The sequence below is a fragment of the Brienomyrus brachyistius genome, chromosome 11, assembly GCF_023856365.1.
Source record: "Brienomyrus brachyistius isolate T26 chromosome 11, BBRACH_0.4, whole genome shotgun sequence".
Taxonomy (NCBI): domain Eukaryota; kingdom Metazoa; phylum Chordata; class Actinopteri; order Osteoglossiformes; family Mormyridae; genus Brienomyrus; species Brienomyrus brachyistius.
The window spans coordinates 11,756,131-11,779,742 of record NC_064543.1 but is presented as its reverse complement, the minus strand read 5'-3'; positions in this window follow the sequence as shown (position 1 = coordinate 11,779,742).

The following is a 23,612-nucleotide window of genomic DNA, read 5'->3' as shown; positions in this document are numbered from 1 at the left end:
TGTAACTGGCGTCAGATGACATTTCACAGCTGCGTGCCCTGTGCTCTGTCTAAGTCATTAAAGTTTACTTACAGCAGAACTCGGGTGGAAATATGTCACCCAGCTGAGGGGACATAAAAAAGAGACATGAAACGAGTGGCTCAAAAACAGCAAAATCTGCCACTTAAAAGCGGCAAAAATTGAATAATGCAATATAGTAATTCATAAATGTGTTTTGCACTGATAAAATACTAAAAACATCATATAAACAAGACTTTCATGTCTTCAAAGGGGCTACTCCTTGTTCAAAGCGTTTATTTTCGGAGTCGGTGGGGTGGGGGCACTGGAATAAAATATATTTTTACACGCTCGCATGTCGAACATCCAGTGTCCCGATCCCGGCGGTGAACGTGAATGCGCCGTAAGGAAAGTTGGCCAGGAAAGTCAGTCCTAGCTCACGTGACACTTTAATGTTTTCCATCTTGAGAGTTGCAGCTCCCTCAAATACTGGGAGGGGGGGGGCTGCCTCCTCCAGTCACATGCAACAGCACCACCCAGAACAGGTGACCAATTTGCCAAAACGTCAAGTCGCATTTAAGTGAGACCATGAAAGGGGGGGTCAAAGGTTGATTTCTTGCAGATTGTTAAAGTGTCACCGGTAAACCTTCCTACAGCAATGCTTCTTTTACTGAGGTGACGTGTTTTAAAGTGCGATCGTCGCTGTTTGCCGTCTTCATTCCTGCTGCTGTCAGTCTGCTGGCCGTAAAACATTCTGAACGAGACCATCGGCTGCGAGAACAAAACGCACGTTCAGTAATATGCGTCAGTTGAGGCTCTTCTCGTGAGCGGCTCTACACGCCGGGCCCGAAGGCTGATGGGATACACGTCAGGTGCTCCACAGCACGAGCACGCCAGGGCCGGCCCGAGTCGCCGTCAGCACTGCCGGATCCAGCTGGCCCGACCCCTGATCCAGACAGGCCTTGCCGTGTGACTTCACAGGCTTGCCACCCTCCTGCCGGGTTTAAAGCCGAAATTTTCAGGGCCGATTCTTTTTTCCACATCTGGTTGTGAACTGGAACCGTCAGCATGCAGATATAAGAGGGGGTTCCTCTCCCTCTCTTTCTTCAACTCTTTATTATAAATTGCGTTTAACTGTGTCCATGAATATAATTGTTCTTCTTAAGCATATGCAATAATGTAGTAGCCCCTGCCAAATTACTAACAGGCCAGAGTCATAACTTAAGATTTTTAATGATTTTCACAGTGTTTGCCACATACTTTGTGTTTTTAACTAGAGGACACTTTATAATATATTTTTTTCTCTCTATTTCTCTCTCTCTCTCATACACACACACACACACACACTGTCCTTCTCTTTTTCAGCAATAAGCATCCAGGCAACAAAACAAACATGCCATATATGAGGTTTTGCTCAAAGATTCATTCTATTAAAAAATACAGTCACTGTGGTTGCACTGTGTGGCTGTAGGGAACCGTAACCCTTCCCTGAGTCGGAATGGGTTTGACAGTCCCTCTGTGTGGTTTACAAGCTGGGGGGGTGGCAGGGAGTCAAGCAAAATGCTGACAGCAGTGACAATTTACTAATAGGTCACAGAAGCCCACATTGCAGAGTGCAACAGATTAAGCTGTTTCTTAGCAGTAATAATTGTACCAGAGAGATGGACATTAAGGATACCTGTTCAAATGCTGCAGTGAGTCAATCAATTAAAACTGAGCTACATCCCAAATCGGATCAATTACGAAAAGCTGTTAAGGTACTTTTCGAGACACCATTTTAAGTTTTTTTGCTAATATATTTTTTTGACTTTCGTGAATGCATTCTCCTGTTATTTTAATATATAGCTCATCCACAATCAAGACACATTAAGTACCTTAATTGGGCTCTTAAAATGCAGAATTTGTTTCCAGTACAAGTAAAGCAAGCAGGCTTCCCCCTTCAGAGTCTGTCACCAAACTGGAAAGCCCCAACCTTCATCATGTACCTAAAGTTCTGGAGGGACCAAGGCTGAGATCTGTTCCAGGATTGGGACACTCATCTCCCCTGAGACTTGGATTCCACACTTCACAGTGAGAATCAGGTCTCTGGACCTTGGTCAGTAACACAGAGCTGAGAAACAGAACCCCCCCCCCCCCCCACTTCACCCCTGCCTTTTGGGTCGAACATTAATGTTTGACAGCAAGCTGGCATCCACTCCACTGGCTGCTTGTTGACATCATTGACACCAGCGCTGTGACATGTTGGTTTAATGGACAGGGCGCGTGGCCTGGTTGGGCAGAAGCTTCACCATGGAAGTGTCTCGTGGTTTTGGGGCGGCCCGCCTTGCTCCAGCTGTACTTGGCAGGGCGCTGCGATGATCCACCACAACTGGAGACTGGTGCCGTTTCATTTGATGATCCGATAATAAAGCGTATTTACAGAAGCATAAATAGAGCCTGAATTGTCCTAGAATTCTAAAGGTCTTTGGCAACGAGAGGCTGCAAAACGAAATCAAATACTTCCCCTGGTTTTTCCCAGTTTGGCCATTTTTGTTTGAAAAACGCCAACGGAATACTGTACGGCTGATTAAACTCAGACGGATTGGGTGTGTGAGGAAATAAAGTGGGTATTTTTGGGAGCGTGCTTGCATCCCCAGTTTGCTGCGATATGGCTATCATTCCAGTAAGTTACTAATAAAGGAGTTTATCCCTTGGGAAGTGCCCAAGTTGACATGCCTACGTCTTCTCACGTCTTGCAGGCCGAGTCGGCTGCATCGCCGAAAACTGCATCTGGAGAGGAAGAGAGAGGCTCGGTATGTAAATCTGCGCTCCCTCAGGACTAGACCATGGAAGTGGGTCCTTCATACATGCCTGCTGTATAATGGACAAATCCTCTTTAATGTTTTTGTCATAAAAGAGCAACTGGGAAGAGAAGAATCAGGCAAGTCTACTGAACTGTAAGCATTAATAGCAAACAAACTGCTGGATGTGGCAGAACTGCTTTCAGCTTAAACTTCACTCAGGCCTCAGATGTGATTTTTATTTATTTTTTTGTTTTTCTTTTAGGCAATCGCAAATGCGATCGGACACCAAGAATGCTGGGAAATTTCTAATTGTGTCCGGAAATCTGCTTTCCGTCCTTGTGCCATTGGATCTCAGATGCCATCTGTTTTTATTTTCTGATGTGTCTGAACAAATAAGCTCAATGACATGGAAACCATTCGCACATCATTCTCTCAGTGAGACCTGTCAGAATACCATAGGTCAACCTCTGGCACCTTTTACAATACACGGTGAATGAAGCATATATTCAAATTATTTTGTATATTTTATATTTACAAACCTTTTCAAATAGTTTTCTGGGATTTTTAGCATCTGTGATTAAATGCACATGTTTGGTGAGCATGCAGCTGTAAAGCGGACAGCACCATAGCATACTTAAGCTCTCACAATGCAGAGGGGCTCACTGAACCTGAGATGATACATCACAAGAGTGTTTCCACCCTTTGATGACACACCAGCTATTTGATTGGTTCCGTGGACCTCGTGGATCAGTGAATTGCATCGTGGCCTCATGTCACCCTGACCGTGGGTTCCATTTCAGGCCCTGCTTTGTGAGTGTGGACTCTTAAAGTTCTTTCTGTCTTGTGTAGCTTTCCTCCAGATTCCCCACGGTTTCTTCCCACAATCCAAAATCATGTGGTTAGTATAAATCTTTTCTCTGAAAAGGGTCTGTGCCCTGTGATGGAATATTGTGTTCTCTAAAGTGTTAGTCTGCCTTATCCTCTGCAGACACCAGGATCTATGTAACCCTGTCCTGGATAAGCGGCTGTGGATGATGGCCTCTCGTCTTGAGGTGCTTATTCCTGGATACACCAGTGACGTGGCTTGTTTATCACTTCAGAGGTCACCACGGGGTTGTTGCAGATGTGGGGACCGGATCCTGGTTGCAGGCACTCTGGCTGCAGTGATGCCAGATTTCCTCCGAATGATCAATTCCCACCTTTACCGCAGATCAACTGTGAGTTGAGACATGTGGAAAGTGTTTAGGCCGTACTAACCGAAATAATCTCCCAAAAGTAACAGCTATTTGCAAACTGAGCAAATACCCCATTGCTCCAGCTTCCAGCTAATTTAATTACAGACCATAAAATATCAATCAACCCCAGATGAAGTGGGAAGAATATATGATCTTTTGCTTTTCCTTTTTATGGATAATTTGAGGTTATTTACACATGATAAATGAATCCTTAATTGGTCCCAGACATTCAAAATAGGACGCAGAGTGCAAGACAAAGAACACCAAACATTATCTTTTCCAAGTCATTAATGCTCATGAGCGCTGAGTTTGCTCAGCTTGATTGATGAATAGTCACAGCAGTGGAGTACATGCATTCCAACCCTGTGGCTCTTCCATGAGTGACCCATATCAGTGGGGGCTACAGGGTCGTGCCGATGGAGCAATTTGCACACTTGGATTGGGGCGAGACATCGCCTTTGTACTGTTTTGCCAGTGAGGAGGGGGGTCATACCTTTGTTTCACATTTGTAATAAAAGCCCACTGGGTCTTGGGGAAGTCTACTGGAACAAACTCAATGGCCCACTGAACCACTTCCTACCTTGGGCATAATTCTACCTTGGTACAGATTTATTGTACTTTGACTGTCATTATAGCAATGTACCTCTGTTATTAATTTATTAACAAAACAGTTCAGTATCGTTTAGTTTGACAACACTAATGCTATACCTGTTTGGGTTTGACTACAGTAATGCTATACCTGTTTGAGTTTAACCACTCTAATGCTATATCTGTTTGGGTTTCACCACAGTAATGCTATACCTGTTTGAGTTTGATTACACTAATGCTATACCTGTTTGAGTTTAACCACACTAATGCTATACCTGTTTGAGTTTAACCACACGAATGCTATACCTGTTTGGGTTTCATCACACTAATGCTATACCTGTTTGGGTTTAACCACACTAATGCTATACCTGTTTGAGTTTAACCACACCAATGCTATACCTGTTTGGGTTTCATCACACTAATGCTATATCGGTTTGGGTTTAACCACACTAATGCTATACCTGTTTGGGTTTCATCACACTAATGCTATATCTGTTTGGGTTTCACCACAGTAATGCTATACCTGTTTGATTTTGATCACACTAATGCTATGCCTGTTTGATTTTGATCACACTAATGCTATGCCTGTTTGGGTTTCACCACACTAATGTTATACCTGAGATTGACTACAATAATGTTCCTCCTCTTTATCTGTACAATTTGGATTTGTGGGTTTCACTGGGGGATTGTGTCCGATAGTTTTCCTTTAGTCAGAACAATATCTGGTGGGGACTGACTGATATAAACAGTTTCTCTCTGATACTGATTTGAAGATGTGAACTTCTTCAACTCAAAAAAGGGCAGAAGCGCACAAAGTTTTGAGATAATTTAAACATAAAATATGCTACTTTTTGACATAATATTGAATGACAGTGAATAACAGGAATTCTTATAATGCTGTTCTCGCAAACAAAGAGCTGATCAAAAGTACATTACCTGCTGTATTGAACAAAGGTAAGGAGCGTGCGCTGATTCAGCGCGTTGCCGTTCCCGACTCACAACAAACCACCTCATAGAAAAAGTCACTTTTGTTTCGAAAGTCTGGTGTGATGCAGTATTTCTATTCCAAATTTGATCACTAACGTTATGATTGGTTGCTTCTGTACTGCGTTTTTGGTTTTCACTCTTTGTCGGCCGTGTTTGCCCTCCCATTTCAGATATGAGGATGATGCCTTTTGCTTTGCACTTTGTTGTTGTTTGTATTTTGGCTAATTAGGGTGTTACTGTAGGTATAGTGTGCTGTCTTTTGGTCTAGGAAAGGTATTGAGTTTATATATTTAGCCTGATGTGCATTTCCGTTTGTTGTGTTGACACTGGTTGTCTGACTCTCAGTCCTCATATATCTAGTTCTTGTAAATAAAACTCATGGCAAAAAGAATTTCCCTTGGTCTTTACTATATATATCTACACTCACTCGGTCATGACTCAACCCTATACTGCAACACTTACTCATAATGCTAGGCTAAGAATGATAGGTGATAACATAGGAGGCATGGATTCTGAACTTCTTCTCCAGTGAGAGGCCCATTTGTCATCAGAAACGTTTAAAGGCATTATTTGTGCTTTATCGGGTTTTCCCCTGATGCCGATGAATTCATGGATGCTTAAAACTAGCCAGTATACTGGTTCATTGTCTGCTCCTTGGGTTGTGTTTGGAACTTCTACTTTGCTCTAATTCTGTACTTTATGCCTTAGTTTTTGCTGCCATTGCACAAAGGCCTCTGGTGAGACTCTGTACCAAATAAAGTACAAAAAAAAAAAAGTCCAGCCATCATGTTAACCCACTAAGCGCTCGAATCCTGAACCTCTCGGGCTGTGACTCCTGAGTTTACCAGAGCATGTTCTAGAATTCTCTGTTCAGTTATTCTCTCAGCCCATGCTGTTTGCTGGACATATCTGGGGTGTGGTCTGACCCAAAACGTCTCCGTACCAAAGCACCTGATGTCTCAAACATCACAAAGGGGTCGGTACCAACCCAAAAAGCAGAGGCCATATACTGCTCACCCCATAAGGTCTCTTTTAATTTATGAACATGCTATGGGTGTAGACATAGCTCTCACAGTTATAGTTTGGTTTGTTCATGCAGTGATACAGAAGCCGTCACACAGCCAGGTAACCAAAGCTAACTCATCACCTGAGTTACACCTTAGAATTACTTGCGGTTCTTCCCCTTGTTCTGCTCGACCTTTTCAACCTTATTACAATTCTGGGGTCGTACTGATATTACTGTAATGAGGGGACTGAGGTTGGGGGGGGGTGTGTGTGCAAGGTGTACCAAGCACTCGATTCATTCATTATACGTGTAATAATGTAATATGTACATAGGCAAAATAAATGTCATCTCTCCACCTACCCGCTCCCCCCCCCCCCCCCCCCCCCCGGCTACCTCCCTCATATTTTCCCAATATTAAAAAACTGGCATTTGCACAAGTGTGACAGAGATGTGTCAGCCATGTGTTGGGTGGGTGGGGGGAGGATTGGGGGACAAATCTGTTGGCCTATACAGGGCAGTGTACCTTCTCAGGCCAAGATCAGGATCACCCAGAGTAGGGGTCACCGCATGGGGGGGGGGGCGGGGGCGCAGGTATCCTGGGGCTGCACCGAGCTACAGACTCACGAGCTTGTGAGCACCATCGTGCATTAGTGAGTGACCACTGTGTGTGGGGGCCATTTCAAAACCTTCCCTTTCAACATGTATATGGCAGGATGCATAAAACATGACCAGACGCTCCTCTCAGTACCATAAAACGCCGATGAATGATTTAAGATGCACAGAAACCTCCACAAATATATATACAGATTGACACAGACGTGTTCTTGCCATAACAGCACGGCACCTGCTAGATTATTTCTTTGTGAAACTCGGAATTCTGCGCGCCCTTTCAAAGTCGGCTTACCACGGTGGCTCTTCCGTTGGTTCAGCGCCCCCATTTACGGTCTTTTCCAGGCTGTAAATGATTGGCTTATTGCTCTTATATGATTTAATGTCATTACGGCCACTAGGGCTCACAGAGTCCAGTTTCCCAGGTAAAGGTGGGATGAAATGAGAGCATGGAGGCTGAGATCTCAGACCCGTATGAGAGGGTGTCTTGTCTCCTGGGGAGGGAAGACCACCCTGCGAGGCCCCCCCCCCTGCCATTATCAGCTGTCTCCAAACCTTATTAATCCTGGAGCCCCCTTTCACATGTACGGATAATTAACTGTGGCCCCAGCCCAGTTCTCATGCTACCTGATACCTGGCGACAGCCCCGCTTTAAGGAGACACAATGATGAAAAGGCCTCTTTCTGACGGGCTCCCTTTGAACCTTGGCCACCCAGATCTATCATAATGCCCCGTTCTGATTGGACCAAAACAAAAACACTTTGTGCAGGATTCTCGCAAAATCAAAAAAATCGACGCTCGCTAACTCATTGTTACCTATAAGAGTTCCTCAGCCATTTGCCGCTCGACGATTAATCTGGACGGAAAATCATCTCTCATTCAAGGCGCTCAATAGGAAGGATGTGATTATATATTAAATTTGAATTACCAATGGTGATGAATCTCATCAGTCTGCCCTGGTTGAGGAAATCACGGATAAACAGGGAAGCACAGATTCTTAGCATGCTGCTTAAGCCCTCGGTTCAGCCTTGCCAACTTCCTGGCAAGACTGAGAGCAGCTTTATCCTGATGTCAAATAAAGAGAGGGCAGTCCTTGACCCCTGTTATTCCGCCGATAGTGTTGCCCACTGACTCCAGAAGGATCTTGTGTTTCAGCCATCGGCCATCTTCTTCAAAGAGCAGCCGGAGATCGTATAAAGCGCCCAAACCTCGCATCGTTGACTCTTATGTTTATGGAAGGGGTCACGGGGTGACATGTGGGCGGCTCATTTAAATATACAGAGCTCCTGACGCGGTCCCCAAAAATTCACTGTGGCCTCCTGTACACTTAAGAATAAAATAAACTATGAACATTTCCGAGCAGGAGCAGAGCCCTAATGATTGAGTGTTTGAAATTATGGTCAGAATTATATATGAAGAAACGAGAAAAAAAAAAGTTTTGGGAATCTGAAAATATTGAGTTGGACATGTGTAATATACAGACAGGCTGTTTAAAGCGGCTTTGAAATAACACGTTTGTTTTGGATACGCACACACTACACGCCATCTTGGATGACCGCATGGGGGCTAACGAACTGCAGAAAAGTGGTACTCAGATGTGTGCTCAGATGAGGGGCTCTGGAAATACGGAATCACGCCTGTCTTAGTGAAAAGGCTGAACATGAGACTATGTCTCCTTGGAGCAAGCTGCACAAGGCAGGGATACCATATCCGGAGAGGAGCAGAGCCAGTCCGCACTCTGCTGAATGGGAACAGAGAAATCTCTGCATGGCAGCACCAACGCGCTCTGTGTTCTAGACCTGGAAAGACTTTCTCAGTATGGGAGGTTGTTAGAATAAAAAGCCCATTTTCATTTTTACGAAATAGCATCACGGTGCCATGGGTAGTAAGATGGTGGGAGAAAAGCATTATAAAGAGTCTAAACATAGATATACGGCTTTAGTGTCACAGTAAGCAGAGAGACCCACCAGGGGGTCATGTCAACAAATGATGTCACATATTCAGCAAATGACCCTCTGTCCTGTGTGAAATGAAACCCATTAGAAGCCAAAGGCCCTGAGTGTATGAAGAACTGAGTGAGCCAGCCGATGACCATGAACGCCAATCAGGGTCTGGTTCCCTTTCTGACCTGTAAGTAGGAGACCGGCTCCTTACTTATTCGTTCCTTCAACAGCCAGTCACTTACATGAGAGGTGTAGCCTTGCAACGGGTTCCATTACCGCTGTCTACCATGGCTATAAGTGATGGGAACAAGGCAAAGCTCTTGGTATATTTTCTAGCTTCATAGGATTTCAGAATCAAATTCATGGGATTTCAGGTTTGACTTAACAGGCAAACCTTGCAGCCCTGCACATATGCAATTTGAAAGTCGTAGAGATGTGTGGAAACAGTGTCATGTAAGTGTCACTACTGCTGCAGAGTGTGGAACTGTACAAATGATCTCAGAGGTTACAGGAAAGGATTCCCCCCTGTGTTACTATAAGCCCCCCCCCCAACCTGGCTGGATTGGCTTTGCCCAAAATCAGGATCCAAATGAAGAAGGCCACCGGTCTGTCCCGGTCACAGCGAAAGCGATGCGGGTGGTGGTGGTGGTGGGGGGGGGGGGGGGGGGTGGAGTTGGATGAGCCCAGCAAAACCATAAGCAAAGAGGACACACGTGGCGAGTGACTATCAGAGGTCACCGGCATCAGAAAATGATAATTAAAGCGCAAAGCGAGGCGAGCGTTCCGAGGCGTGGAGGCGGCTGTCATCATGTCTCAGGAATTAGACAAACACATGCAGCTCGGCTGCTGCAGCGATTCAGGCGCCTCGCTCCGACTGCGGTTTGGGAACATGAAAGCCTCTGTGGGACGAGCTGGAGGACTGGCCTTAATTTGGGGCTCCGTAGCCAGCGACTCTGGCAGCGCGCTGTGATCCTGGGCCGGGGCCGGGGTCGGGGTGGGGGGGGGAGGGGGGGGGCATAGGGAGGAATTTGGTTGCAAACTCCAGCGGGGAGCTCAGCCTCGAAACGAAACCCGGAGCGACCGGGCCGCAGAGAAAATGGGCCTATCCGCAAGCGGACCGCAACCCCCGCCCCCCTACTGCACTCATACCTGACCCTGCCCCGCTAGACTCAAAGAGGGGCATGGAAGGACAAGGGGTTCCTGGAGCACTGGGGGCCGGAGGGGGGGGGCGTAGGAGCAAGAGATGAGACTGCCAGTGGCTCCCTCCCCATCCCAACAACTGTCACACTGGCAACGAGGACCCCCATTTGGCCGCGCAGCCCCCCCAGAAACAAAGCTACCTTTGTCTTTTTATATTGCAGCCAATTAAACTGTTAAATCCGATATCTATCATTGAGATGTAACACAAGGGTCAGTTCAACGGAGCCGGGTCGAAAAACGAGACGACGCAATTAACAGGTCACAGTGATCCCTGTGAACGTGCATCACACGAGTTAAGCTGAGCATGTTTTTATTGAAATTGTAGCAATCCGGCAAATTGGATAATATCTCCCCTCCATAATTGGACAGCTATTGCAATGTACATTCATCAAAAAAAAGGCCCATTTTGTTACTTTTCTGAAAGTCAAGCCTCCTAAATATACTTAGTTGAACAAGGTTTCATTACTAGAAACTCTAATGACAGCACATTAGAGGCGAAGCAGACAGATGACCCTAAATGCCCTGAAATCCTTTGGAAACGACAGGACCTTCAGGAATTCAGAGGTCACAGTCTTAGTGGAGCATTCAGCCAGGCCGGCCCAGGAAGCCCCGGTCCTGTTAGGCCCGCACAGGACACAAATGGCCGTGTACATCCCACTGACCTGTATGATCAGTTCCTGACGGTTTAGCACATGGCACGGATGTGTTTATTGCGTATGGAAAAACGGGAACGGCAACCGTTACAATAACATAGGATCCGGACACATTGACAACCAGCACAAAGACTGAGGTGAGCAGGGTGTTTGATGTTAAGCTTTTATATTAGGAATGTTTATAGTTTACACTGATTTTATGCTGGAGATTTAGTAGCTGTGCCTGCCCCATCTATACTATAGCCCTTCCGACCTTTCACTGACATTCACAGTAACCTGCCCATCCTGATCTTAATCATACCCCTGCCATGATTTCTTTATAAATCCCCCTAAGCAGTTCACACTCGTAACTTCCGCTAGGCCTTGTTTGGTCTTGTGGGCTGTTAGTGGAGCCCGTTCCGTTTCCTTGATAATCACATGGTGCTGTTTCCTTCCCAAAACATCGGTGTAAGGCTGACGGCACCGCAACTGGGACTGCAGACGCTGTTATCTGAACCCCGCTAACCCGCCTGGCTTTGCTGGCTGTTATATCCCATTTGCCTTCTTCTCATGATCTGCTAACATTTCAACCACAAAAACTGATCAGAAGGTCACAGTAAATCTGCCCCAATAGGACTTTGGGCAGATTTGGGTGCAGTCATGATATGGATTTCATCCCAAAATTTGCCTTACCCCTTTCTCAACCCAGGAACAACCTCATTAGTGCTTACGCCACCGGACGAAGAGCGAGCAGGTCGAAAACATTTCAGAAAAGCTGTTCCCACAGCATGTGGTCGTAAATTTTCCGTCTTCATTCCTATATCGGGGTGGGGGGGGGGGGGGGGGGGGGGGGGAAAGAGAGCAGATGGTGTGTTAAGTAAGACAGGCAATCACTAAAAATATGCACGAAGAATCAATAGTGGGGTGGAAGCCAAGCTCCTGGGGCAAAAAACAGACTTGTCATGCTGAGGATCACCAGCAGAAGGCAGCATTGACTACAAAATCTGCAAATGGGCAAGTGACAGACACACCCACACGTGCAAATGCAGGCAGAAATGCAGGCGAAACGCCGGAGTTGCTGTGGGTGGGACTGAGCATCACTGCTGAGAAGAGACCTAAGCTCACATCTGGGGACCAGATCGCATGGCAGGGTCGGTCGCAAATGTGCTGCCTGCGTTCAGTGACTGAAAGGCAGCGGCCGCAGGAATGCGGCGGATAGCCTGTGTGCGGTGGGGACCTCTGCCTTCACTGTGGAGAACCGCTCACATGTAAACACCGTCTTTCACCCCAACCTGATAAGCACTGTTTACCAGTCGATCAGAGAGGCACAGCTGTAGCCATACAGTTGTCGCAGTTGACATTATGCAGTGGATCATCGCTGCGCATGAATGCATCGCTCCAATAAACGATTAGCAGAAACGAAGGACCCACCAAGATGGGGATAACAGCCTGGAGGAATTTCTTACTGACAAAACAAATGAACCATAAAGAAAATGGACATTGCATTGAGCAAACACACAGGAATTGTTCTCTAATGTCGAAAAGGGCCCCTGTAATTATAAGTAGTTACAAGAAACCATATACAAGAATGAGAAGCTTCATAAGAAGAGAAACAACCTTTAGAAAATCAAACTTAAATGCTATAATATCACTGTGAAGCTTCATAAGGTCTATTAAAGTTGGATCAGACTCTGCAGCACGATGTTTGCCGATGTTAGAATTATTCACTTGCAGGCACCCCAGCCTCTTGCTGGCCATTGCTGGGCTCCCCAAGCTACGCCCACGGATCTGGCTGAGACGAGCGATAATCCGAAATATGCCCGTGAGTCTGTCTCTGTTTAAATACATGTGTACACAAATTTACCCTGTAATTTCATATCAGCAATTAAAACAAAAATGAACTCCAGGGCAGAGTGGAGAGGCTGTGATTTACTGTCACAGTGCACTAAATCACGCCGTCCTCTCTGTGACGGGCCAGTATCTCCCATCGGGAATTTATGATTCAGAACCGCAGACTGGGCCCTCCGCACTGCGTTCTCACACACGCTCGCATGTTTGATCCACCGGCGCTGACTAAATAGCGTCAAGGAGGGGAGAGAGAAATACAACAGCGGCGAGAGGGAGAGAGAGAGAGCAAGAGAAAAAGATTTAATTACTGTTATGCGCTTTTGTGGGCCTGCGTTTAAAATAACTGCTTGTCTTGCACTTTTGAATTGGCTTGATTCATGGGGACCAGATTGGTATCAGATGTGGCGGGGTCGTGGAGGATTCGACCTTTCGTCGCCTTCCGTAATCGCGCACACCGATGAACCGTCCGCGACTTGACTCACGGAAAGCCCTCAGCTCTTATGGTGGAAAAGCCTTTAATCTAAAAAAGAAAGTCTTTAAAGTCCATTTGGCCATTTAAAGGAGGGTAAACCAGCATTATCAATTTAACATACTTAAAAATTAACTTCAGATCTGTCTGTAATTGTCTTTTTTTTATTTTAGACTTGTGGCAAACCAGTGAAAAGCAAAATGAACAGCAACTGCATGAAAGGAAATTATATCACAAAAATAAATAAGAGTAGACACTGCTGTTGTTACTCTTGGGTAAAAATCTTCTTTGAATTTAAACACATACATTTAATTATAGTTATTTGGTATGTTTCGTTCTCCAAAAGCTGACCTAGTTTCAGAAACGTGTTTGTTCAGGTAAAATTCAACGTTCTCCACCACTAGGAAGCTAACAGTTTGAAGGAGTTTATATGTATTACAGTTGTATTTGGAGATGGAAACAGTGAAACATTTGGATGGAAGCTGGGATAGTGGGTAATGTAATCTTTTTCACGTGCCGTCTCTGAGAAAATGCATGTACCGCAGGCCGGCTAGTCTTCCATGTGGTACTGCAGTTACACTGTACATTTATTTTACAATTAATAACCTGAGATCTACTGTGGAAATATTTGTGTTAAAAAAAAGCCATGATGTCTTCCCCTACAAAGAACAGCCAGACTTTAACTCGTTGATAACTACAGTAAGGACAGCGATGGAAACCGTGGCAGAGTATATGAATATGAATGTAAACATTTTTCCACTGAAGCAGAGCCATAGAAGAGACGACAAGAGAGACAGCCGTTCCTTTCAAGATGAAAAAGGCTCTATATTTATCCACAGAAACCCATCATTTTCTCTGCCACCTGTGAATGATTGTGGCCTTATTGAGAATCGCAATAAAAAATCCAGTCTGACTCAACCTAGAACAACCCACCCCGCGTAAATGCAAAAAAAACGTATATATAATGCAGAAAAGAAGAAAAGACATTAATCTGCTCTTGGTTCAGATGCAGGACCTTCAGAACGTACACATCTGTATACCAGTACAGACGGTGGACATCCAAACCCCACACATGTGTGCGCCAGCTGAATATCGAGCAGTACCATTTTTACTCTTTTAGATATCAAAGACCTCTGGGCGCTTTGGCAACTGTGGGCCCGTGGTCCTTTTACAAAAGACAAATAAGTACAAGGCTCCGGCCTCGGTCCAAGATCCGTCAACATCGCTGAAACAGCAACGCAGCTCCGCGGCGTGTTATCCGCGCGCAGCGAAAAAAAAGGAGCCCGTGGCGAGTTAAGGCAGTTACATTGCCACGGTACGTGTCTCTGAAGTAACAGAGTCACGCGTTTTTTATTAATCGGGCCTGGCAGTCCGACGAAAAAACAACACTGTTTGCAGAACCACTCGACTGCATCAAAAGACTGTTCAGGTCCCTCTGAGAATGTGGAAGACATTAACGCACAAGGTGTGTGGGATTTTTTTTCATGTCTGATGCCCCGAGGTTGTTTCAAGCAGGGGTCAAACCCTGAGTTTGTCTGACATATAATATCGGCATAAATATCTGTAACGTTTTTAATCTTTTTATTACAGGATTGGTTGAACAGAAGGGATTACCGACTGATTGTGTTTCATTTCTGTCTTCCATTATTCCAAAAAAATTACTCCTTTCCCCTGGATTGTTTCTGTAAAATTATTTCAATGGTAATGTAACCGCGAGATTAATTGCTTATGTGTGACTCTGGAAAATATAATGTCATTTTCTGAGATTTTTATTACTAAAGTCTACGAACGAGATGGAGGTAAATTAAGGCTTTTTTCACCATGGATGTGTGGCTTTCGTTACCATCGGAAATTATTTTAACTGTCTCTGACCCACTGCATGGACGTGCGACTTCTCTACAGGACATTTTTGAGGTCTCTGCATTTTGCATCATTTTTGCCTGTGGGCGGGGTGGGGGGGGGGGGGTTGTGTCACCAAACAAAGAAGACAATGAACAAGGAACGCTATGTCATCTTTTACAAATTATTATCCGGAGGAAGACAGAGGGCAATTTGTTTCACGGACATTTCGTAGACGCTGTGGTTTCTCAGTTGCAATGCTGGGATTGATTTGGTTTCGGCGAATGGCATCACGGGGAAAGAATTTCCTAAAAATGGCTGAGGAAGCATCCAGCCTCTGTCATTGAGCAGTGTTCCCTGCCACATGCGGGGCACCGTTTGCTCTTCCCCTGCGCCCAGCGTCAATCTGCCCTCTCCCAGCGATGCCATGTGACCAGAGTCAGCCCGAGTTCACAATGGTCACATTCAAGCGGAGCGCAGCGGAGGGAACTTGAGACAGCTTTTTCATTCTGGCGCTGTTGAATGGCACACAATGGAATGAAGAGGACGGGATGAGAAGTGATACCCAGAATGCCTTGCAGGAACGGGCCTGAAAATACTGAACGGCCTGCTCTGTGTTTACAAATAGCTCCCAGTTTATCGTAACTAAGGTGGAAAACGTTAACATAAAAATAAACAAGCAGCAACATGCCTTTGCGAATCATAGGTTTCAAAAAGGACTACTCATTATGGTCTGTTCCATTTGTATATTCATCTTCCGGGAAAAAAAAAAAAAACCATTAAGAATTTTGGTCCTTAAAAAACGATTACAGCGCTAATAAAAACAGATTTGTCTTTAAAGAGTGAAGAAAAACAAACAAACATGCATGCATATGTTCTGATTTTACATCGTCTTGTTCATTACTGGTTTTGGTTGTAATAAAAGAGGCTTCAGAGTTCAAGAAGTGGGTCTCTGTGCACCAAATGTTTGGGGCGAATTCTCCTTTAAGGAACTTGCCATTTGACACGTTTCATGCGGCTTTGATCTGATGTAAGATTAAAGCCCATGACAGACATGAGGAATGAGACCAGCGGTCCTCTCTGCCAACGAAGGAATGACAGCGTTCAGCCTATCAGAAGCGATCTCCACTTTCCTGAGGATGTTTCCTGATATTACCATAGGCAGAAGAGACCCAGAAACACACGGCTTCATGGATAGGTTGTCTTGAAAATACTGGCTTTCAAGAATGCACTTCGGTGCTTAAATCACTTAGGTTTTAATGCGTTGTTAAGAGCATTCCTTTAGTTTAATTTGTGCCTTGAATTTACTGCCATTGAAAGAATATATGTAGCTACAAAGAGCCATAATTTGTTGCATATAAAAATAATAGGGCAAAATACAGCTGAAGAAAATGAAAACAAAAAACAAGAGATGGGGAGATGTAATGAGCAGGCCTTCAAACTAGCAGTCAACATGAAATGAATGGAAGATTTTTACTTAATGAGGCATTATGTAGAACACATGCTAAAATCACAGCTGAGTGTTCAGAACTGGGGCCGCAACAAGAGGAAAAAACATGACTTTAATAAAAGCGAGCAAGATTTGGGTCCTTGCATCAAAGTGACTTGTGGGGGGGGGGATTGGTTGTAGGGCGGTGGGGGGTTCTGGATAGCTGAGAGTTGGTGTCATGTGGATGCCAAACCAAATCGGCCAATTAGGAGTGCCGCTTGTGAGGAGATTGAGATTGTTTCTTGGTGGGGATCGCTGCCATGTCAAGTTCAGTGGGAGGGGTGCTGCTTGTTGAAACACCCACCACTTCCCCACTTGGTGCAGGGATAACAACCAAGATTCGCTCGCATGTATTCCTGGTTGGGGCCGGAGGCATCCCACAGGTTTTGGGGGGGGGGGGGGGGTGGGTTGAACTTCATTAGGAATGTCACTGCATTGCAATGCCCACAAAGCTGGGGAACAGGCAACCATCTAACCGCCTTAAATTGGGACACATTTGTACATAATTCTAAATCATAACACAGACACTTTTATGCTGAAATTCTCCAGCGCTGACGTCTGGTTTATGGTAAAATATTTGTGCATTCCCTAATGCCTCGGGGTTTCGGTTCAATAAAATTGCAGGCGGTAACACTGCATTACTGAGATCAGTAATGTCTGAATACCCTGTATTTAATGTGTCAACTCACCCCTTTTTCATTTAGGGCCCTTCGGAAAACGACAAACGACAGGCAATTTATTAAAGCATTAAAAAGAGATATATGTCAACCAGTGTATTTAACGCCAGTGTAGTTTGCTGAAATAAAAATTATGCCGACGCCCCTTTCCCAGGATGCACCAGCTCTCATCCAGCCGGTCTACATTTCTGTGGCCAAAATGGCCGTGTCTAAGTTATGATTATTACCCTTTAATTTTATGGGGTATCTGAAATGTATCGGTTCCCGGGGGAGGGGAGGAGGGGTTCGTGGCTGAATGGGGAATTGGAGTGGCCCCCCAGGACAAGATGACTGGGGAACGGTAGGGAGACAAACTATCCCCTATAGAGAAGGCACAAGGGACAAAGGGGGTGAGCATTAGACTCAGATTCTTACACTTTAAGTTGTTGAAGATCTGGTCAGTCCTCTGGGGATCTCTGCTGTGCCTACAGGCTAGTCATTACTAAAACACCAGGATTTACTGTGTTTTGGGCCTAAGGATTTGTCATTACTGAAACATCAGGCTTTACTGTGCGTAGGACCATTGGATCTGCCATTACTGAATCACCAGGCTTGTCTATGTTTTGGGCCTATAGATCTGTCATTATTGAAACATTAGGCTTTATTGTTGTGGACCTACAAACATTTTCTAGTGCCATTCTTACATGGTAGAAACCAAAGGTGAAAGACAAAATAAAGTAAAAAAAAAAGTAAACAAAAATAAAAAATGCTGACAAACAGTGTAAGTGGCACAAACAAAATCACAGGAGGCTAGAAGTTTGCCAATATAAGGAGGAACGGAATGGAAACTGGTTCCTTTGCAAAACTACACATGTAAAAAATCACAAATAAGTTTTTACCATCCTGCCTTTGAAGTGTATTAATACTATATAACGATATAATGCCAGCGATAATGAGAAAAATACACTAAGATCTCTATGACTGACGTATTGGTTTTGGATATTAGGACTTGACTTTCCATAAAATCTATAATGTGATTCTATTTACATTAGAGCTTACAACCACTTCCTGGGGGTAACACAGACCTCGCTGGCTTATAGCTACTATGGTACACCTCAGAAATGCTGCTTACTGAATAACAGCTACCAGCGCAAATCTGTGTTCAATAGAAATACAGGAATTTGTGGGTTAGGTTACATACGTAGTGGCAACGACTGGTGGGAGCACAACTGGCGTGTCTCACCCCTTTGAAGCTTGTGTTCCCATGTTTAGGATTTTCTGCGGGGAAAGCGTGTCCGTTTCCGCATGTTTACACAGTTGTGTGAAGAAATATGTTTGTATAGACTACGACCTTCAAGGCCCAGGACCTGTTTGTTATCCATCATACTGCTGTTTTACTCCTGCTGTGCTAGAAAACCAGCCTTCTGAGGTCACTGCCGCCCCATAACGACATGCGACCAACACTTGTGGCAGCTGTCTGCGGCAGTCAGGCCTTTAGAGGCGAAGGTGCTTTGTCTAAGACAACGTCAATGGCTACATTTAAATCAGAGGGCATCCAAATGTGATTTGGGGGAGCCATTTAACTGTTCTCACCAGCATCTCTCGCACATGAAGCTGTGATTTTGAAGGGTTTTTTTTTTCTTTCCGCTTTTCTTTTCAGCCGCGATGTGCTCGTGCTGTTATCTTTCAGTCTGACATTCTGCTCAGTATTCTGACTGAAGTCGCCCTTTGTGTTGCAGGCCTGCCCTTTAACCGGCTCACCCATAAACCCGTCCAGTGATCATGGTGCTTAAATCAGAGCCGTAGCACGGTGCTTCCTCCTGCCCACGTCTGGAAGCTGCCCCACGCCCGGGGGTATGCCACATCTTAGGCGAGGCCCTCCAGATCTCTCTGTTTCGCAAACCACGTGTTTTTCTTGTGGCTACGCGTGATCATTTACATAAGCCCAGTTAACATATATTAAATGTCTTATATGTTTTATGATTCATTTTACGGGGTCCTGCTCATCCTTTGAACTTTGCCCATGGGTTTGCCCAAGATTAAGGACGGTGGCGAGCCAAGGCAGGCTGGAAAGAGTCATTCATTAGAGTCTCTGACTCATTGGTTTGCCATGTTTCAACTGTAATGAGGGGGCACAGTCTGATGTGCTAAAACAGTACATTGAGTTAAAGGCTGAAAGATGTGAAGATTTGATTGGTTTACAACATTCCAACAAATCGAAATGACTGAAAACTTGCTGTCGACTTTCTGGAGGTCTCAGTCCAACGGGACGAATAAGCGCTATGATTTGTGACCCCAAAGTCTCACTATGCACCCTGATCTTATATATCTAAGCAGTTCAGAAGTTCAGTAAATATACAGACAGTTTTATCTACAGGGTGTTGACTTATTAAATGATGTAGGTTGCCTTGGGTAAGAGTTTTGACCAAAAGTAAAGTAATAATTTAAAAAGTATGTGTACACATGAATTCTTGGGTTTCCGCATATCCCATCTTGCTGCCTTACTATGAGGCACAGACATATACAGGTGCGAGCAAAGCCTGGGGTCACAGACACGGGATTCAAACCAACAACCTTCCGAACACTGCCCCAGATTCCTAACCTGCACGGCCACATACCATCCAGTACACTGTGTGGTTGGCTGTTACAAGGTGCTGAAGGGCAGCCATCTTAACCTGTTACTCCTGCTTATACCCCAGTTTTGGTCCTGCCCACTGGACTTCCTTTTCCTGTTTGGGCGCTTAAGTGCCACAATTCAGTGAAGCACCCCCCCAACTCGAAGGCTGCGGGCTGATGGGAGAAGGTGGCATTGAAATAAAAAAGAAATAAAAGAAGACGCATTAAAAAGAAGGAATGCGAACAGTCAGCAGGGGGAAAAGATCTCTTTTGAAAAGGGACATAATCACTACGGTGACTGCAGTATGAAACCTGAATAATACATTTCAGGTTTTGATGTAGCTATTACTGCCTGCGAGGAGCCCTTTGATGTTAATTCAAACCACTGGGCAGCAATCTGCTTTATAGCACTGACAAATAACAGTTTCCTAAGGCTTATCGTTGAAGGTTAGCGAACAGGAAGAGCTCGCATGCTAACACCATATGCTTATTCGATACAAAGGAACAAAAAAATATCAAAAGCCGTGCTGTGTATTACTGTGCCACACATAGTACTTCTAACGTTTATGAGTTGAGGATGTGGTAGGGGTACTTTGGAGAGTTAGCAGTTTCTAGAACAACCTTGACTGGAGGTTCACTAATTGTGTGGGACGTTCCAAGACTAAACCATGCAACAGTTTGAGGAGGGAATATAAGATGTAGGTGGCCCAAATGAATTCCTCAGGCGAAATCACATACGTCTCCATAAAGGAAGCCATCGTTGATGCATCATTTTTGAATAATGCTGAGCTCAAAGGATTTAGGAAAATCTGTCTGCCAAACAGGGTTTATACGGACAGTTAATAAGGACCATACCACACTGTTTCCATCCCCCGCTAATGCTCTCAATTTTCTGCTATTGCTCTCGCTTCACGTCCGATTTCTGCCAAGTTTTTATTATTATTTTTTTTTAAATACAATTATTATATTACTAAAAATGAGCCTTGTCAAAGGGTTCTACAGATCTAACACAGGGCATAATAACAGAAAGTATACCTAATAATGCAGAAAAGCTGGGTAGACGAGAGAGGACGGCCGTTTGATGATCTGCAGGAGTGTGAGTCAGCCTGCTGTCCCAGAGCTTGTACAAACTGCTGTAAATCCTCCCCAAATTCGCCTGCCGCGTTCAGACTCTGACGTGGGGACGGAACAATTTGTTTGAAAGGTAGACAATTTCCTGCAGGACGAAAGGCAGGTACTGCTGCTGTGCCCCCAGCGAGTCCTAATTGCCCATATTACAAGTTCATAAAAATGCTGGACGACTAATTATACGCTTTCTGCAATGAAATATTTACAGTGGGGAACCTGCCTCTCCACTAAGGTTCAACTTCACCAGATAACAGGGCATCCCTGAAGGGGAATGAATGTTATGGTTAATGTAAACAATGGACCTCATTACTAATGATGACATTGTTTACAAAGAAGGGAGGAAAACAGATAAAAACCTGGTACCCATTTTTAAACTTTTAAAAATGATTATAAAAGTTGTAAGACCATTTGGGTAACATTTCAGTTTACGATCTGCTCCGTAGCTATCAAGCTAAGCTACAGTAATAAGCTATTACTAACCATTCAGTAATATATAATTGAACAAAAATATTCCTTTTCAATAAGTTTAAACATCTATTACTAAAATACCCTAGCTATTAAATCACTATTATTAATCATTTGATAACATATTAGTAAATTGAAAGATTCACTAACAATCGAATTTAGAAATGTCTTACAAAGATATCTTACTCCTATCTTGCACAGTGTTTAGTAAAGACCTTGTAAATGTTCAATTATAGCTCACTTTGAGAATGTTTAGTGACCCACTGTTGTATATTTTGCAAGTGATCTGGAGGTTTTGTGCGTACCAAGAGCTAGATATGGCGGTAAATCATTACTGAATTTGTTTGTGAATGAATATTTCTATATGTCAATATGAGATCAAATGATTAGGAGCAGACCTTACACTAAAGTGTTACCAGTCTGGGTTGTGCACACGATGGCGTGCAGCTTGACTTGGGACACCAGACTGTGTAAGATGCCTTAGGACGGCGTCGAACCATTCTAGCTTCAGTTCCCCACTGGATGCCACTCTTTTTAAAGTCTGTCTTCTTCAGTTAATACCATAATTGCATATATACAACACATTCACATTCATATTAAGACTTGTAATTAAATCTTTGTCATTTTGGGAATTTTCCAAATATAAATATGAAACTTGAACTAGTACAGGTGCTGGCTTCTAGATGGACACAGAAATGTCTAACGCAGGTTGTGGGGAGGGGTGGGGGGTGTATGTTATCAGTAACAGATCCTTTAAACGCTTTCTACAAATATTAATACCAAACCTATCATTTTCTTCCTGTTTCTTTTTTATGAAAACTCCAATAACCATGTGTTCAGATTTTATACGTTTGATAAATGCACATAGATCTGCTTCTTGGAAAAACGTTTCCATGGATAGTCTTCAAACAGTGATTTTCCTGTAAAAGAGAGTGGGGGGAGTGGGGGGGGGGGATGTCAGTTATAAATAGATCTGATCGGTTTATTACGACAGGAGACGATTAAAAAAAAGCTGTGAAAATATGCGAGATCCGCCACTTTTGCGAGACAGGTGAAAGACGCACCTGTCTTTCATCATGACGCGAGTCTCGCTTGGGTCAGCCGGAGCCTAAGAGAGAGGGATTACAAAGGAAGTTAACGAAGACTCTGATCAAAGAACATGGCGGTAATGGATAGCAGGCGAGTCGGACTCGGCCACCCCCCCGACTCAGCTGTCTGCCGCGGGTGTGATTTCCTGCAGCCCCACCGCCGGATCACATACCTGCCACCGGCAGTTGAGGTACATTATGAAGCATTTCAAACATGACCGGAACAGTCAACCATGGGCCGCCATTTTTCATTCTGTATCATTTTCATAAATTGAAGAGCAAATGTCCAAAATGCACTCTGTTCATGTTTTGTTCTTTTTGAGATGAGACCACCAGTGACCTAACGTCCGGCTACCTCATCATACGTTACAGTGTTGCGAACCAAAAACTCACTCAGTCCTCGCGTAATTTAATGAAAAACCTTTATTTCCTTCAAGGTTTCTTCCTTCTAGGGAGTTTTTCCTTGCCACTGTTGACTTGTTCACTGGGGGCTTTGGGCAGGAATAACGTGAAGCACTTTGAGACAATGTAATGTTGTGAAAATGGGCTACACGAATAAAACTGAACTGAATTGAATTGAATTGCAAGTTCCAAAGCTAATTACACATAAATTTTATTGAAAACATATACTGTGGACTGAGTTTAAAAAACTAGTTCTTCAGTTCCTACGACTGGATATTTTGTGAGGGGATTTATGTTTGAGCACATGTTCAAAAGTACAACAAAACAGGCTTTCCCTCAAACGAAGGGCCTCCAGGTTCCTTTACCTTAACCACTAACCCTACCTGTATTAAAAGAGGCGGTGAAGACAACGCTAATGTGTATCACAGAGGAAAAGACAGACTATAATACACCGACAATACTTGCGAAAGGTTCTCTCCTACTTTGTAGTCATATACGAACAATATCAGAAGCCAAAGTAACACAAACCTTTTGTTGTAGGCTGTAAAAAAATAGGGGAAACATTGAAACATCTGCAAACGATATCGTTACCTCAATGCAAAGATCATCTTCGGAATACGTTTATCATTTCT